This window comes from Phalacrocorax carbo, chromosome 23 (assembly GCF_963921805.1).
Source record: "Phalacrocorax carbo chromosome 23, bPhaCar2.1, whole genome shotgun sequence".
Taxonomy (NCBI): Eukaryota; Metazoa; Chordata; class Aves; order Suliformes; family Phalacrocoracidae; genus Phalacrocorax; species Phalacrocorax carbo.
Window position 1 is genome coordinate 8,117,074 of NC_087535.1, and position 15,911 is coordinate 8,132,984.

The 15,911-nt window shown below is 38.5% G+C and overlaps 1 protein-coding gene across 3 annotated transcripts in view; it reads right to left on the reverse strand.

Moving 5' to 3' along the window:
* NGF (nerve growth factor) overlaps positions 1-13,730 on the reverse strand; it is a 34,960-nt gene extending 21,230 nt beyond the window's left edge. The window contains exons 1-2 of one of the 3 annotated variants that reach the window (XM_064472087.1): positions 13,452-13,730; positions 7,999-8,120 (exon numbers count right to left, since the gene is read on the reverse strand). The gene's annotated coding sequence lies outside the window, so the exon portion shown is untranslated. The remainder of the gene's footprint in view (positions 1-7,998; positions 8,121-13,451) is intronic. The other 2 variants (XM_064472085.1, XM_064472086.1) reach the window with 2 other exon arrangements.
* Between the last annotated feature and the right edge of the window lie 2,181 nt (positions 13,731-15,911).

Below are 15,911 nucleotides of genomic sequence, written 5' to 3' on the forward strand. Positions count from 1 at the left end.
AATGGGGTATTTTAGAGTTAAGTCATTAGGTTTTTCAGTTACTATTGTTGGAGAATTAATCCCAAAAGGATATTTCTATGGGTTTTGTTCCTTGCATCTAGCAAAAATGGTTTCAAATAGGAGCTGAAGACAGGTTATGTCAAATTTTTTGCAAGAGTTTGTCCAGTTTAAAATAACGGTGATTGTTTAAATACTTGTCTGGTTCCTTATGTGCCCCAGGTTCTGTGCAACAAGGAAATATTTATCATCATCAGGTCTGTAAATGAATCATCTTTTTCCTGTACCACATGGTTGCACAATTTTACTGACTGCTTGCTTTGATGAATATTTGATGTTTGTCATGTGAAGCTATTCCGTCGCATTTTAATATCGGAAATTCCAAGCACACTTAATACCTTAATACGAAGTCACAGTTAATGTATTCATAATAATTTTGTGACCCAATACGACTCAGTAGTCTTCTTTAATTACCAATCATATGGAGATAAAAGTTACAACACAGACATCTGGCTGCAAATCATGTGCCTGGATTAAACATTTTCTCATCTGGCTGTACTATAGTGTGTGGCACAGACTGTGCAAAGCAGGTGGTAGAACCTTAGGTAAGATCCATTATTGCCAAGTAAGCAATTGCTTTTCTTTCTCTCTCTCTTTTTTTCTTTTTTGCTTTTCTTCAGTGGATCAAGATTATAGGTTTATCTCACGCTGATACGGCTTCACTCAGCACAAATGCTGGAAATGGAAGATTCTTCCTTTTTCTTTTTATTTGATTTGTTGAGTGATGGCATTGCTGGGAGAGACTGAATAAAGCTATAGGAAACAGGAGGAGGAGGTTAAGGGGTTTTGTCAGAGCTCTTGGGAGTTCAGTTCTGTTACTTCCCCTTTGTGCCTTACCATGAGTCCATGCTGCATTGCTTCTAGAACAGGTAATTTGGAGCTCTCCCGTATGAGTGGGGAAGGTAGAAAGGGATATAAATTCTCATTCCAGATTCACACTGGACCTTTTACTAACAAGTAAAACTTGTTACTAACTCACTCACTCAGAGTTTTTAATACTAATTTTCGATCCTGGTTTTCTGTGCTGGGTAATGTAAACCAAAAATTGTTTCTTTTTCTACTTTTATGTTCAACCCTGCAACGAACAGTATTTGTATTTCATAAAGAATTTAGGGACATTTACTCCAAATTTTATATAGTGCACCTACAACTTGTGGTCAGCTGGGATCGTGCCGGTGATACACAAGAGCTATCTGATAGGGTTTTGGTCTTTGTTGTCTAGTCATTAGTCACAATAATAGTCACAATAATAACACATAATAAAATCCATAATCCTTTCTCCACATAATTACGACTCTAGTTTGTTTCAGTTTAGTGCAGATCCCTCAGTAGTGTGCAGAACAGAATGAGAATAACTGCCTGAACAGAATATGTAGAAGTATTTTCCCATAGTGAAAAATAGAAATTGCTTCCTTTATGAAATGTGTGCATTTGCACAGTCGATGAAGAGCCACTCTACACATTCACAAAGTCTTTGGCACCCCTCTGCAGGCAGGGCAACAAACATGTCTGGACTCAACACACTCCCTAGCTCCACAAAAAGCATTAAGAAAAGTTGGATTTCAAATGTGTATTTCCATGTTTTGTGTGCCGATATTAACTAGTTCAAATAACCTGACAGGTTTGATATTCACTGTCATTAAATCACTTAACACTGTATGTAACCACATATTTCCTTTGGATATTTGATGTGCACCTCATCATATTGTGTTAATGCTTTTGTCTGTTGAATCGGTTGTCGGGAGCAATCATAACAGCTACAAAGAAGCAATTTTATTCTGAACTGGGAGGAAGGTAGTCTGCATGACCATATAGTGGAAGTAGACAGAAGATGACACTTGTAGCCAGATGGGATCTATAGTATGAAAATCCTAAATGCTGTTGAAGAGTGGGACTCCCCAGACTGTTGTCATAATCATGGCATTAGGAATAGATTTTTCTTTGGTATTTGCCTATTTTTACTATAGTTTTCGTCAGATGATGAATACATGACAATTTTAGACTAACACAAGAAAACTAAGCTTTTTTAAAAATAACATATGCCTAGCAGGTTTCCGACTTAAAAATCTTTTTAAAGAGGCCTACTGTGTTTGCGTTTAGCATATTTCCAGTTTTCTGTGGGGATTTTTGGGATGAATATTAGGTTAAAAGCAGATAATCAAGTTGTACACCTTACAAGATCATTTTCTGCCTGCTTAAAATCAAAGCCAGAGGGAAGTACCTAGTTTCTGTGCACAACATCAGATTTTAAATATACGTCACTTGGAAATGAGCTTTTGCAATTATTTCAGAAGCAGAGAGATGGATTTTAAATCTGGGCAACGGTATTATGTCAGTTTGTCTGTGGTATTGGAAGCGTGTTATTTTCTTAGAAAGTGCTTCCTTTCAAGTGGTGGCATGATCGTGGGTCAAGTGCTGAAGACTGAATTCAAATTACTTGAATTCTTTTAAAAATTGGAAATATTGAAGAAAGGCAAGAAATTCCACTGTTTATTAAATAGTTTTCTAATTTCTTTGCTTTCAAATAGAAAAGGAGGAGTGGGAGAAATGAGAAGGAAAGGGCCGTGCGCTTTTCTCTCTCAAAACACACAGAGAAAAAAGTGGCCTTTAAGTACAGTCCTTCACAACACTCGTCTCTTTTACAAAGCCAGTTTACAGTGCAGGAATGTGCATCTAGGGAGAGCTCATGGATCAAAGTCCCTCTAGTGCATGTGATTCTTCATGCTTTGGCGAAGCCAGGAACTCACACTTTTGGCGTATATAACGTGTCCTGGAACGTGAGGCTGAGCAGTGAACCTTTGCACTCTTCTGTTTACAGCATGCGCCTGAGAAAATGATGAGAGGAAGGTTTGGCAAGAATGACTGGGGCAGGGAGGATTTGGATCTAGGCAGAACAGCAACAGAGATGTTGAATATTTTTAGCATTGATAAAACCCACCAATAGGAGAGGAATGGAAAGGGTTCTTGACATGGAAAATAAAAGCTGCCTAGTTTCTGTGGCTTGACAGTTCTGTAAATAAAACATGAACTACTGCACAAATGCAGTGCATAACTGAGTACACAGTTCTTGGTTGCCGTTGCCGCAAAGACTTCAAACTGGGTTCAGCAAAGAGCATCACCTGGTTTTAGTCTGTTTTAATACAGGAAGGACACTTGTGAAATGACACTATCTGGTGAACCCTTGACCCAATGACGCTTGAAATTGTTGAGTGTTGATCACATCTGACAGAAGGTTAGGGGTTTTATAGCTAATAAGTTTCTACATAAAGATAATATGTTAAAGCTAATATGTTTCTACAGGTTTGATGAAAATGTAGGTAAGTAGAGATCCTGACTACAATGAAAGCTGAGGTGTTAAGAGGTCCATTTGATTAGGGAATTTATGTTAGGGCAAACATGTACCTGTATGTCCTAGTTATTCAAACCTCAGAGGTGCTTGCAAATTTAGTAGACACCAGAATCTCTGACCACCACAGAGGACAAGATTTCAGTATTGAACCTGCTTGTTTCACTGCTTGTTTTAATGTGGTGAAGGGACTGAAGTAAAAATACAAACCCAGAGGAACAGATAAGGGTAGACCCTGAGCTATTGAACATGTGTGTCTGTGACCTGCAGCAAGAAATGATATTTGCAATTAATAGAAAAGTATGACAAACAAAGAAGAGGAAAAAGCTTTTCATAGAGCATTATGGATCACTTGGTAAACTGAGCACGAGCAAACACACGTTATGAAACAGCCAGTATGTGGTAGGAATATAGAGGAATGTCATCCACAGATGAACAAAGAATACTAGCCTTGTTTACAGGACTGGAGTCTTTATTATGGGAAGAAGTGAGTATAAAACAACCCTGAATGAATGTTAGATAATTAATTGAAAAATAACTGGCTCCATGCTGTACCCACAGTAAAAAAAAGTTAAAACAGGATGAAGAGGCAGTTATCTCTCAGTACTTATTTATTTCTCTTGACACACTTTGTGTACTTTTTCCTTCCTGGTAAGAAGTGCAGTTAGTACGATCAGTTTTGCTGAGGGAAATGAAAAGAATTGCGAACACTGTGATCAGAAGAAAGAAAAATGAACTTGTCCTTATTAAAGACAACCCCTTTAACATACTATCAATACATATGAATGACCGTGTTGGACCAGATGAAAGGCACATCTTGTCGTTCGGTCTCTGACAGAGGCAAATGGAAGATCCTTAAGGAAGTGTCTAAGAGCAAGGTAAGCATATAGTGGTACTTTCCCAACCACTCTCCTATCTTTCTGCAGCGTTTGGATGAGCAGCTTTCTGTGCCAGAGGAGTTTTCTGTGCATTTAAAATCTTCAGTATATTTCCCTTGTGTGTACCTGTCTAGCTATTCCTTGAATCCATTTACATTTTTAGGAGCAAAATACTTCGTGACTAGGAGTTCTGCAGCTTAACTACATGGTGTGCAAACAAGTGCTTTCTGTTGTTATTGAACATGTCATCAGGTGGTTCCCTTTGATGCACTTAGCTTTTGGAGTGGAAGAGGCACCAAGCATCTGAGCCTGTGGAAGGATATCTTTGTTATAGGTGAAGGAAGGCCTTAACTCGAACTCTTGGTCAAAGGCAATATAAGATAAAAGAGAAGATACCTAAGCTGATGACTGCAAACTGCAGCAAGCTGGAAAGGAAAAGCAAAAGGGAAACCCCTAAACCAAAACCAAACCCCCCCAAACTGACTGAGAGAAAGAATGGTTGGCTTCTCATATGGAAAAACTTGTGGGTGTCAAAACAGTAATAAATACACAACATTATCACACAGACACCGTCCTTCATCAGTGGAGCCAATCTGAATCTCATCTAGGAGACTGAATGTCCCCCATAACGCTGTTCCTTGGTTCTGAGTTCCTTAAAGAGCTGCTGTATGGCTGTACGCTGCTCATCCCCAGAATTCTGCACTGATCACATCTATCCAAGGAAATAATATTGCAGAATGTTTGCTGCTTGCTATTGTCTGCCCAGTCCTTGTCTTCTGGTAAATGGTATGTAGATCCTCCTTTGAGTAGGAAATTGGACAGGTGACCTCCTGAGGTCCCTTCCCATTTGATTTATTCTTTGATTCTACACTTGTCAATATTTGAAGGCCATCTTCCTCTCAGTGAACCCTGTATAACTGACTTGGTTAATGTGTTCTGGATACTGTTTTTTTAAACAAAGCTTTAGTTATGTTGTCACTTGAAGTATTTTCCGCGTTGGAGGCCCAACACAAACCTTAGTCCTTTTCTAGATGTGTGAAGATGGTAGCAATAGCTTAAAAAAAAAAAGGAAGCTGTGACTGTGCATTTTTTTCTCATGTTACTTAAGAATCAGAAACAAACACGATCAGAAACAAACAGAGAAGTGTACAAGCGTGACATTTTCTGGTGATCAGCAGTCTGAACAAACTTGTCAAACATGATGCTGTAGGTGGTGTCCATAATTCTACTTGTGTTCATGAAGTGCTAGCACACACACACAAAAATACAGGAAGTCATGGAAAACTTAAGTTACCCTCTACGTTATTAATTTTGGATGCGGATTTCCTGTTCTCTTACTGGTACACAAAGAGCATATATCCATTGACCACAAAAGACTCTTATGAGATTTTCTTAATTCGCACAGAAGGCTGTAACTTCTACAATTTCAAAGCGTTACCACTGTCAGTGGGCAAGGTAGGCAGGAGGGAGTACTCCCTTCATTGCTGTGGGGCATGTGGCAACATCATTCTCCAGGAAGGCGTCTGGTAGAAAATGGAAGCGAAATAAGCCTGTACTTGGGTTACTGAAGTTATAACCAAGCAAACCTATGGAAGCTTGATCTATTAGCACAAACCCGAATAAAGTCAGTGGTTAGTTGGGAATCCATTGCCTTTCTAGAGAATCGAAAAATCACTCAAATTTAATGAAATGTAGCTATACAAAGTAAAAGCAACAATCCCTATATCCACGTGCATATTTAGTTCAAAAGAATTAATGTGTTAATGTAATTCAAAACATTTAAATCCCCCTAAGATTACATGCATGTTTGTCTCTTAAGTTTTGAGCAATCCACACTCATAGTGTACTTGATTCCTTGAGATCTGTAGAATAAACCAGCAGTAAAATTTGAATGGAGTATGAAACTACTAAATGTGAATTATTATAAAGCATTTCTTTTGTTTCTAACTTACTAAAACCTTAGGAACAAATGGATACAAATTAAACACAGAAGCAGCGTGTACAGTTTGTTTCCTAGGGACCTCCAGAAATGCAAGCAGAAGCTGATACGGAATGCAGTGTAAGTTAGCGTACTTCTCTTAGCAAGTGCCCTACAGAACACATTATTTGTGGGTATCTCAGTTTTTAGATGCCCAGTTTTCAGTTCCTGGGATCAAATTTCCAAAGCTGTTGTGCTCTCAGATTCCATATTGATTTTCAGATGCTTCAGAACCTGCTAAGTGGGTTCTAAATATGACACACAAACACAGTGCAACTGGAAATTAGTAAGTGCTTTGGAAAAAAAAACCAGCCCTTTCTTTTGTAGACCATCCTGCCCTGAAGCAAATTGTCCTATGAAGTCACAAATCTCTGAGCACCTGCTGCCTGCAGACTGTGCAATGTAGCAGTCCATCAATTGCAGTTAGTTTGCTTCATATATCTAAATACAATGAAAAATCTGTAAATTTTCAGAGATGGCTATTCTATGCCCCCTCGCCTGTTATTAATAGGGAAAATGCCATTGTTGAAAGGCTGCTGTCTAGAAGTGTTAATTTTCAGTCTGAAATATGAAAGCACCATAAAATTAAGGATATGTACAGCTGCAGTGACAAAAGACATCCGTTCTTACACAGCTTGGCAGTTAATTCTTGCCTACTGACCCACTGCAGCTGATGTGCCCTGCTGACGGTCCCTGAAGGCCACAGTGTAATCATTTCCGTGATTAGTGAAAGTACAGTTCCTAAGTAGGGCTGAATTTATAGTTACGTTCATCAGAATTGTGAGTTGTTCTTGAAACGTGTTAAGCGGTGAATAGTTCAAATGAACGATTTTTTATGGCTGTGGTAATGCACGCGGCTTAAACACCTCGCTGCTCTGAGGCTGGTACATAGAGCCTCTCAAAAGGATCGCGAAATAATCGGCAGGAAATGATGCATTTTGGAAAATGCAGGCTGTGTCATCCACCACAGGGCAAATCTCTTTGTGAACAAGCACAGGTCTTTTTTCATACCTGAGTCATCCAGCGCATAAAGGCTTCAGAAAATTTAAAGATATGTTTCAAAATAGAAAAACAGCTATTCCGTGAGCCAGAGCTGCTAAACATATCATAAACAAAGTAATATATAGCAGTGAGGTGGCTGGCAGATCTCCATTACAAAAATTTCTGAAGAAGTGTTTTGTTGTTTTTTTTTTAAAAGCCTAGATCACATATGGTTGTGTAAAGAACAAAATAAAGACAATCAAAGTAAATCAGTGAACCAGACCACAAAAAAAAATCTTTGTCACCTTTATACACACACAATGCAGAGGGAAAAATATGAAACGAAGAAAATCAAAATAGTAGTTTTTAGACTAGCAAAGCCATACTTAACAAATAGAAAGCTGTCAAAGAAATAACCTGCTTCCCAGCAGTATTTATACTGGGCTAATTTACTCATTTTTAAGTCAGTACTGTCAGAAACAGCCTAATCTTTTATTAGATTTCTGAGCAGTTAACAACTAACTGAGGTAAATTAATTTTTGTTGCATACTGTTTTCATGCACAACATTTCTCACCAATATGGCAGTTCAAATTAAATGACCAGCCCTGAGTGTAAGAAGCAGATTAATTTTATCAATTATTCATTCATTTCTTTCATTTTATTCCTGGAAGGAGCTTCATATTTACATAACATAAATGGTCATTATGATTTTGTCGATAATATGTAAACTAAGGCCCAAAACAAAGAATTGTCTTACCTTTTATTTGATTTTTTTCTTTGTGCTTGAATCTTTTTTCCAGTGAAATCAGTGAGAGTTTTGATACATAACAAGTCAATGGGAGCAGAATCTGATGTTTTATTAGCACATTGTTATGGACCCTATGGGAACAAGAAATTTGATTTTGGAGCCAGGAATGTAAATTAGGGAAAGATTTTTTTGATTCAGTTTAATGATCTCTGTTCCGTGTTCAGCTTTACAAAATCCCTGAACAAAGGAAGTCTTGAACTACATCAAGTGGCCTGGTTACTGCAGGTATGATTTCTGACAGTGATCAGAGTTGTGTTCAGAAAATATTGGTAGGGACTGTCAGACTGAGGGGAGACTGTTAGGGTTTGGGTTGTAAAGTCCAGGCCAGGGAATTCCTCAGGGTTTTTCTTATGCATTGTCACCATCTAACAGTTTCTTCCAGGGAGTACCACTATGAAATGAGGAAGCCATGTGCATGTGATAAAACTGATCCCAGCAACAGAGAATGAGAGCCTGATAGATCTTGATTTGGGTCATCTGATAGTGCCAACTGCTATGCCATAAAATCTCAAAGTATTGTTGTGAATGCAAGAGCCTAGGTAAAAAAGAAGAAAGGCTCTTTACTGGGAAATAAACATTACTTCCAAAATAAGGAAAAGTCAAAAGTGTTTCATTCATTGAACAATGGCACAGAAAATTCAAATGATGCTACAGAAGCCTGGCAGTAAAGCCATCAAGCATGTTATTTCAAACTAAGTTGTGCAGTCGTTTTAATTTTGGATTAGATAAAATGCCAGAGAAGTGTCATTCATGTACATGTGTATATAGGGCCTGATTGCTACAGGCATACAGCAATTTTCATCTTAATAGCTGTATGCAGGCTAAAATATTGAGCAGCGCTTCGCATATTTTCTATTGATGTACAGTAATGGTGTAATCTAAATGTCTTTCACATGAATCTGGTCGCACAGACATTATGCCTGAAGGTGGTCGAGTACTGTATCATTCTGTCTCATTCTTCTAAACACATGAAAGTAACCGTGCCGTGTGGTGTACTTGGGTGTGCTTCATCTGGAGGTAATGCATTCAGAGACGTGCCGACTAGTGAATTCCTGTAGCCAACTCTGTATATCTTTGGTGACTTCCCAACTCTCTGCCAATGCATTCGGCATCTTACAGCTTCATGTGTGTATCCATTAAATTTTATTTCATCCCTTCTCCTCTATCTCTGTAATGGTTTACAAATGCCAGGTGTTAATGTTCCAGTACATTGTAACTCATTTGCAAACACTTCATACTCTCAGAGGATCAAAATTTGTGGGCACAAAATCCCACTTTTACACACAGGAAGTCCTGTATAATTGCAGTGTTTCTTTATGCATGCTACAGGCTGAAAAACACATTTAGTGCATCAACAGCAAGTCAGCTAACCTGGGGATAGGTTGGCAAAGTCAGGTTGATCTCTCACTTCTCTGCCTTTCAACCTCACAATATGCCAGCGGTTCTTGGCATTCAGGTTTCACTGATTGCGTTGCCATTCTCTGGACTGTTGCATTTTGCAGGGTGATGCAGTTCTCAGAGTTAAAGATATATTGTCAGTGTAATTAATAAGGTAACATTTCCATGCTACTTTTTACTTAGATGTATGTATATTTTTAGTGAAAGCAGTTAGAAAAGTATGAGTTCAGTAATGAGTTCCAAATAAGGTATCAGCTCCACAAATAAACAGGCCACAAGGATATGAGATAAAATTGTCTTTTCCCATTTGCAGTATATCGCAGTGAATTTCACAAGATCAACCAGTTGTGTATTTTCATAGGCCTTTCTCCAATATCTCAGTCATAATCTCTTTAGTCATTGATTTACCTGAATAGCTGTAAATCTCAGCATTAATGTCTTTCTGTAGTGGAAACTTACATGAACACATGCCTACACCTAATTCTTCAACAAAAATGAAAATAAAGAATGCTGTCTTTACCTTTTCGTTTTGCCAGAACGCCATTCTTTCATCAGCAAACTAGCAACCCATAGTAAATATTACACATTCACGTTTCTTCTTGCTAGGATTAGTCAAGTATTTGCCAGGCTAAAACACTGAGGAGAAGGTTGGGGTGTCTGAACAGAAGTTCATCCAGGCCAGTATTCTGCCTCCTGCAGTAGCTACTAATGTTTAGGGAGTGATGTATGAATAGGGCAACCATATGGTGATCATCTCCTTGGTGTTTTCTCCCACTCAGCAGTCATTTTTGAATCACAGATTTCCTGAACCACAGGTAGTGTCTTTGCTTTTAGAATGTCTGATTACTTCCTGAACCCCTGCGAATTCCGTAGCTCAGTTATGCATGGAGAGAGCAACCGCCTTCTTTTGTTGGCCTTGCACTCGCCACCTGCTAGCTTTATTTCTCGCTCCTCAGCTTTTGAACTGGGAGATGAGACAGCAGCCATTTCCTTTTTAATATGTCGGGGACAATTATGACTCTAAGTATCTTTGTTATAACCCCCCTCGGACATCTCTTTTCCAGACCTAGAAATCATAATCTATATAGTTTCTCTAAATAAGGAAAATGTTCCAGGCCTTTCATCAATCTGCACCTTTTCTTGTTTTACTTTATTCTTTTTCTGAGGTGTAAACGATGACCAGAACTACATGCAATATTCAGGATGTGGGGACAGTATAGGTTTATATCAGGCGCCTGAGATTTTCTTCTCACCAATGAAGTTATACAGCTTTAGTATTAGCGGGGCTGGGCAGGTAAGAGTGCACGTAACTCACATTCATAGATACTATGATCTCTTGGCAAGAGCAAAACCGATCTTGCTTTGCTTGGCCACGTAATTTTTGGTATAAATACACATGCAAATATTTAATGAATTTGGCAGATCTGCACAAAGGGTGTTGCGTCAGGAGAACAAGCCACACTCATCCCTTAGGACATCTATCCCAGAGCAGGAGATGCTTCTGTCATAGAAATGCTCTTAAATACATTTGCCTCTGTGAACGGGTTCAAGTCAAATTCAGCAATTTCCTTCTTACTGTGAAAGAAATGCAGTTGTAGTAGCACTGTTATGTGTGCCTTTCACTTTCTTTACCGTGCGCCAAGTTTTGTGGGAAGAGGTGTTAATTTACATTTCTCTAAGTGTATCAGCTGATCTAATAAATGTAGTTCAGGGTCACTTTCTGAGTAAGCCCTTAAACCTTCTTTCCATGAGAGGGCAGGTGCCAGCAGAGGTCACCATTGCTGTAGCCAGTTTCAAAGGAGTTGAGTTTCACTAGCTTTTATTGGACTTCGATTTGAAGGATAGACAAGTATTTCTAAACCCACCAATCCAACATGGCTTTTGGTGTTAGAATACTGAATCTTTTGGAATGAAAACCTTAATTTTATTAGCCCTCTATTTTTTATCGGCAGAGTTTGTTCTTAAAGTATAGACTAAAAAAAGGGCAGAATTACGTTAACTTCTTAAAATTACCAATGTTTTTTCCACATGCCTTTAAGTCAATTAATGCTAATTAATATGTATTTAATATTCTGTTAGTCCTGAAAGCATTTTGTAAAGAAACAGAAAAGCGATTAATAGAATTTGTATTTAAAGGAACATTTTTACATGGCCAAAGCCATGGAGCACTTGGGGAACTCATGGAACTTATTCTAGTGATTGAAATAATGTAGTATTTAAATGTGTTCTATCTGACCTTTGTTCTAGGTATCCCATTGAAGAAAGACATTTTATACTTGCAAATGCTAAATCTGGATACATTTTTTAGGTATTTTTCTAACCTGATTTTTAAAATTAACATCTTACGGTGATTACATAGACTGTCTAGTTATTCTACGTAGCAATTGTTTACTTAGCATATGGGTTAGAATGATTCGTTGTGCTCATTGTAATTCTCCACTGAACTTAAATGAAGACATCTGAAAAAATAATTTAAGCTTTTGGTTGAGAAAATAGACACTACTTAGCTACGAGGATGAGAAAAAGAAAGGCACAGTTACTTTCTTTACTACCTTATCGTGAGACTGACAGACCCCTTTAGGGTGAATGGCTGGGATCGATGAAGATGTGAAGTCACTGTTACTGTGCTGCACAGATTCGTCAGGAGGGCTCCTCTCCCGACCTTGCTGAGATTTGTTAGACAATGATTCATATATATAATTATTAATGTATTTAGAGGCCAAATCTTTTTTATTGTACTCATGTGGATGCTCCAGTTTATTTCGTTCTTCCATCACTGTAATCTCCTTGTGAAAGTGTGGAAAATATTGTAACCTTGTGAGTTTGAGACAGATGTCTGAAATGGTAGTCGCCAGAGTTATTTTTAAAGTCTGTTTTCCATAATATCTGGAACAGCTCAGAAGTGCAAAGAGTATGAACGTACAGGCAAGTTAGCTTCCTCTCTCTTTTTGCAAATAATTGTCACATCTCATTTTGGGTTAGCAAAAAAGTGCCCAAAAGACTTCATTGTGATACTCTAATGCATGAAAACACCCATAAATTATCTGTCTAACAGTTACAATGCAACTTCGAAGTTGTGACAACTTGGAAAAACCAGCCTGACAAGCACGCTCACTTTCGCTGTTTTTCTAAAACTTCTTGAGCATATAAGGAGAATTTAAAGTGAAGAAAGCAACTGAAGCGCAAACACTTTTTGTCCTCAGCACACAAATTCTTTCTGTCTCCCTTACTGGGGTCCCTTTTTTTTGTCTCTGACTAGTGTATCAGATAAAACAGTGTATCACCCGGTATAAATCAATAAGCATTGTTAGTTTCATCGTGTCGCTAACAGGCAGGCAGCAGGGAGTTTGTAAGCTATTCCAAGTGGACATCCTAGAGGGTACAAAGTCTCTACTGAGCTACTGCTCTGCCTGTAGCTAAAAGGTTTCTGCCTTGGGCCAGTCATGTTTTGATTTACTAGAATTCCTATTTATTTATATTAGTAAAGAAAAAAAGGAGTTCTTATCTGGAGTAAAATTATCACAGAAAAAAATAATTGTTAAGTAAGCCTTAATATTCAGAACAAAGGCAGTAAAGAATTTTCATATAGGTGTAACTGCTGTACAATGCGAATAAAACTAAGTTCTCATATACCTGGATAAAAAGAATGAGAATAATACTTATGTTTCTCTAAGATTAAGTTGTTCTTACTAAAGATGTTTTCAAGCTTTAAGCTTAAACAGGAATCCTTTATGAACACCTTCCAGATGTGTGTGCAGTTTAACCTGCATTAATAGATGCAATTTTCAGTTTCAATAGACCACACTTTTCTTGCAATTTTCATGTTATTTTTAAGGAACAAGTACTCCATATTTCAAAGGCATCTATCTGTTCCTCCTCAAGAGAGCAAAAATCACTGCACAGCAAAAACACACTGGCTAATTTTGAAGATATCAAACTTCCACAACTGGTGCAACAGCCGCGTTACTTGCTTTGTGAAAACTGACTGTAGTGGGGTTACTCACCTCAGAGCAGTATCACTGGACACCAGGGGTACAGGGAATCCACACAGTTGTCCAAGCTGTTTTGTAGTCCGCAGCACCCCAGTCCGTGGACACTTTCCCAAGCCAGAAGAGCCATTCACATTCCCTCTGCCTTTCCAGCCTCATTCACTGCTCTCAGGGCTCAGCTAGCTGCACTGACTCACAGAAATTAAGCTCCCTCTGGGTCCTAGTGCTGTAAATGTGTGGGAGCTGCACGGACTCGTAGGAATTCAGCTTTTGGCTTGGTGCCTAGTCCATGCAGTGATGCACAGATGTGCAGTGAAAGTTTCAAAGCGTGCACTGGTTGTATGACTGTGCATACATAATACAGAGAAAAACCTCCAACTTCCTGGTTCCACTGTCAAGAACTGAAACCCTCTTTAAGGGATGTTTTGTCTTCAGCCTTTCTACTTTCCATCATAATCCTTGTACTCAATTTAAAGATGAGAGCTCACAGAAAGAAACTCCAAGCTCCCCGATGAATGGGTCCTTTTGAAAATCATCTCTAGAGCCCTTTACTCATTTCACGAGTCTATAAACAAACCTGTAGGAACACTAATAGTTAACTGGTGAAGCAGTGGACTGCGTTCCCTGCAAAAATTGTGCATTCCCCATTATCAGCTGTCTTTATCAGGGGTCAGCCAAACACTGATCTAGAGTAGCAAAGAAATATATGACCCTGACTTGGGGCAGAGGAATAGATTATATAAGAACCCTTCCAGACATAATATTTTGTGTTTAATATGCTTACCTTAAGCATCAAAGAGCTATGGAAATTTTTTCCATTATGTTTGTGGAGGAGGATTAAATACTTTACAAAGAAACAACAGTGTGTTTTAAGCACTGATAAATATAGGAAAGAAATGCAAACGTGAAAAATTTTGTAAGGTAGCAAAAAAAAAAAAAAAAAAAGTGCAAGTTGGCTAAATACTCCAAAAAAAGTTGGCTAACTGTAGAGAATTATAAAGCAGCCCCATAGAATTTCTTAGTTCTCATTCTGGCATAGCGTAACCTTTGTGATTACACAGACACAAGGAAAAAATTTAAATCGTCCTCCATTGAAAAGCAGACCACTGCATTTCATCTATGTGGAAATAATCAAACAGTTTTTGATTCCATCCAGAAGAGGGCAGCCATCTGGAGAGACTTGTCCTTAAAATCCTTTGGGGAAGGGAAGGATGTGTTGAAGGTACTATGTAAAGGCGTAGAGCAAGAACGCAAAGCAGCTTTGAGGTAATAATGTTTCTTATTTGCCACATGGATATGCTGCTTTCTGAACCTGAAGCAAGCATATCTTCATGTTTTATTAAAACGAGTAGAGAAACGTTAAATTTCTTTCCCACAGTGCCAAAGATAACAGTGGCTTCAATGCTAGACAGCTTCTTGGAGGTGGTGTGCATTTAAAATTTGCCTGAAATATCCTTAAGGAAATTGCAGCACAAAATGCTTGATGCAGATGCTAAAATTACCTTCCCAATGTGCCAGGATTTTGCAGATCGCTTTGTTTTTCTAAAACAAAAATGCTTTCAACACACGATAGCGGTCGCAGGCCAAAGTGTGATGTCTTCATTTACACAGCCAGCCATCAGAATTTCTGAAAGTTTTGCCTGTAAAACTTGACCTCCGGTTTTGGCCTTAGCTTCATATTTCATTGCAGAAATGCCTGGCTATTGTGTTGAGCATTTGTCTCGCTTCATTAGAATATCCTCAGATTAGAACTTTGTGCTGGAAAATTTGAAAGACCATTATAGCCCATTGTGACTATAGCAAGCAGCATCAAAATAGATATAAAAAGATAAGCTTTTTTTTCTTTACTTGGAAGTTAGTGCCCACTTCTGCTTAGCATCTCTACAATTGATTTCTCTGCAAGAACTGCCTGTTTTTGCTTAAAACGGTAGTCACAAAAGGTCATTTGGACAGAAGCACTTATTTCTTTCATGAAGAAATTCTCCTCTTCTACCTTATTCTTGTACTTCTTGAGTTTTTAACACCAGCAGGCTGACAGAAGCGAGCATGTAAGATAGCTGCCACAGTCCCTGGGAAAAAAGCACTAGCTTGTATTCTGTTTTCTTGTGTTCCCACCTGACCCAAGCAAACACTGTTTCTAGCTTTTGGAGTAGGTGTGGCCCTACAGGCACACTAGCAATGCACAGAAGAATGCCTAATCCCGGGTGGACTACTACACCCTGAGCTGAGTGGCTGAAAGTGTTGCACAGAGGTCACATATCTTTCTCTTTTAGCAGAGAATCCGAACCACAGATTTAAAGAGAAATGTCTTACTACGTGCATGGTTGCTTAACTTTTATCCTCCATGAGCTCAGGATCTTCTTGCTTTGGCAGGTCACTGCATGCAAGGTGAGGGTCTGGTAATGTTAGGCTGAGTAAGGAAAAGATGTACTATGGAATCAGAGGAGCAGCTGCATAAAGAGAAGTTCTGGTAGC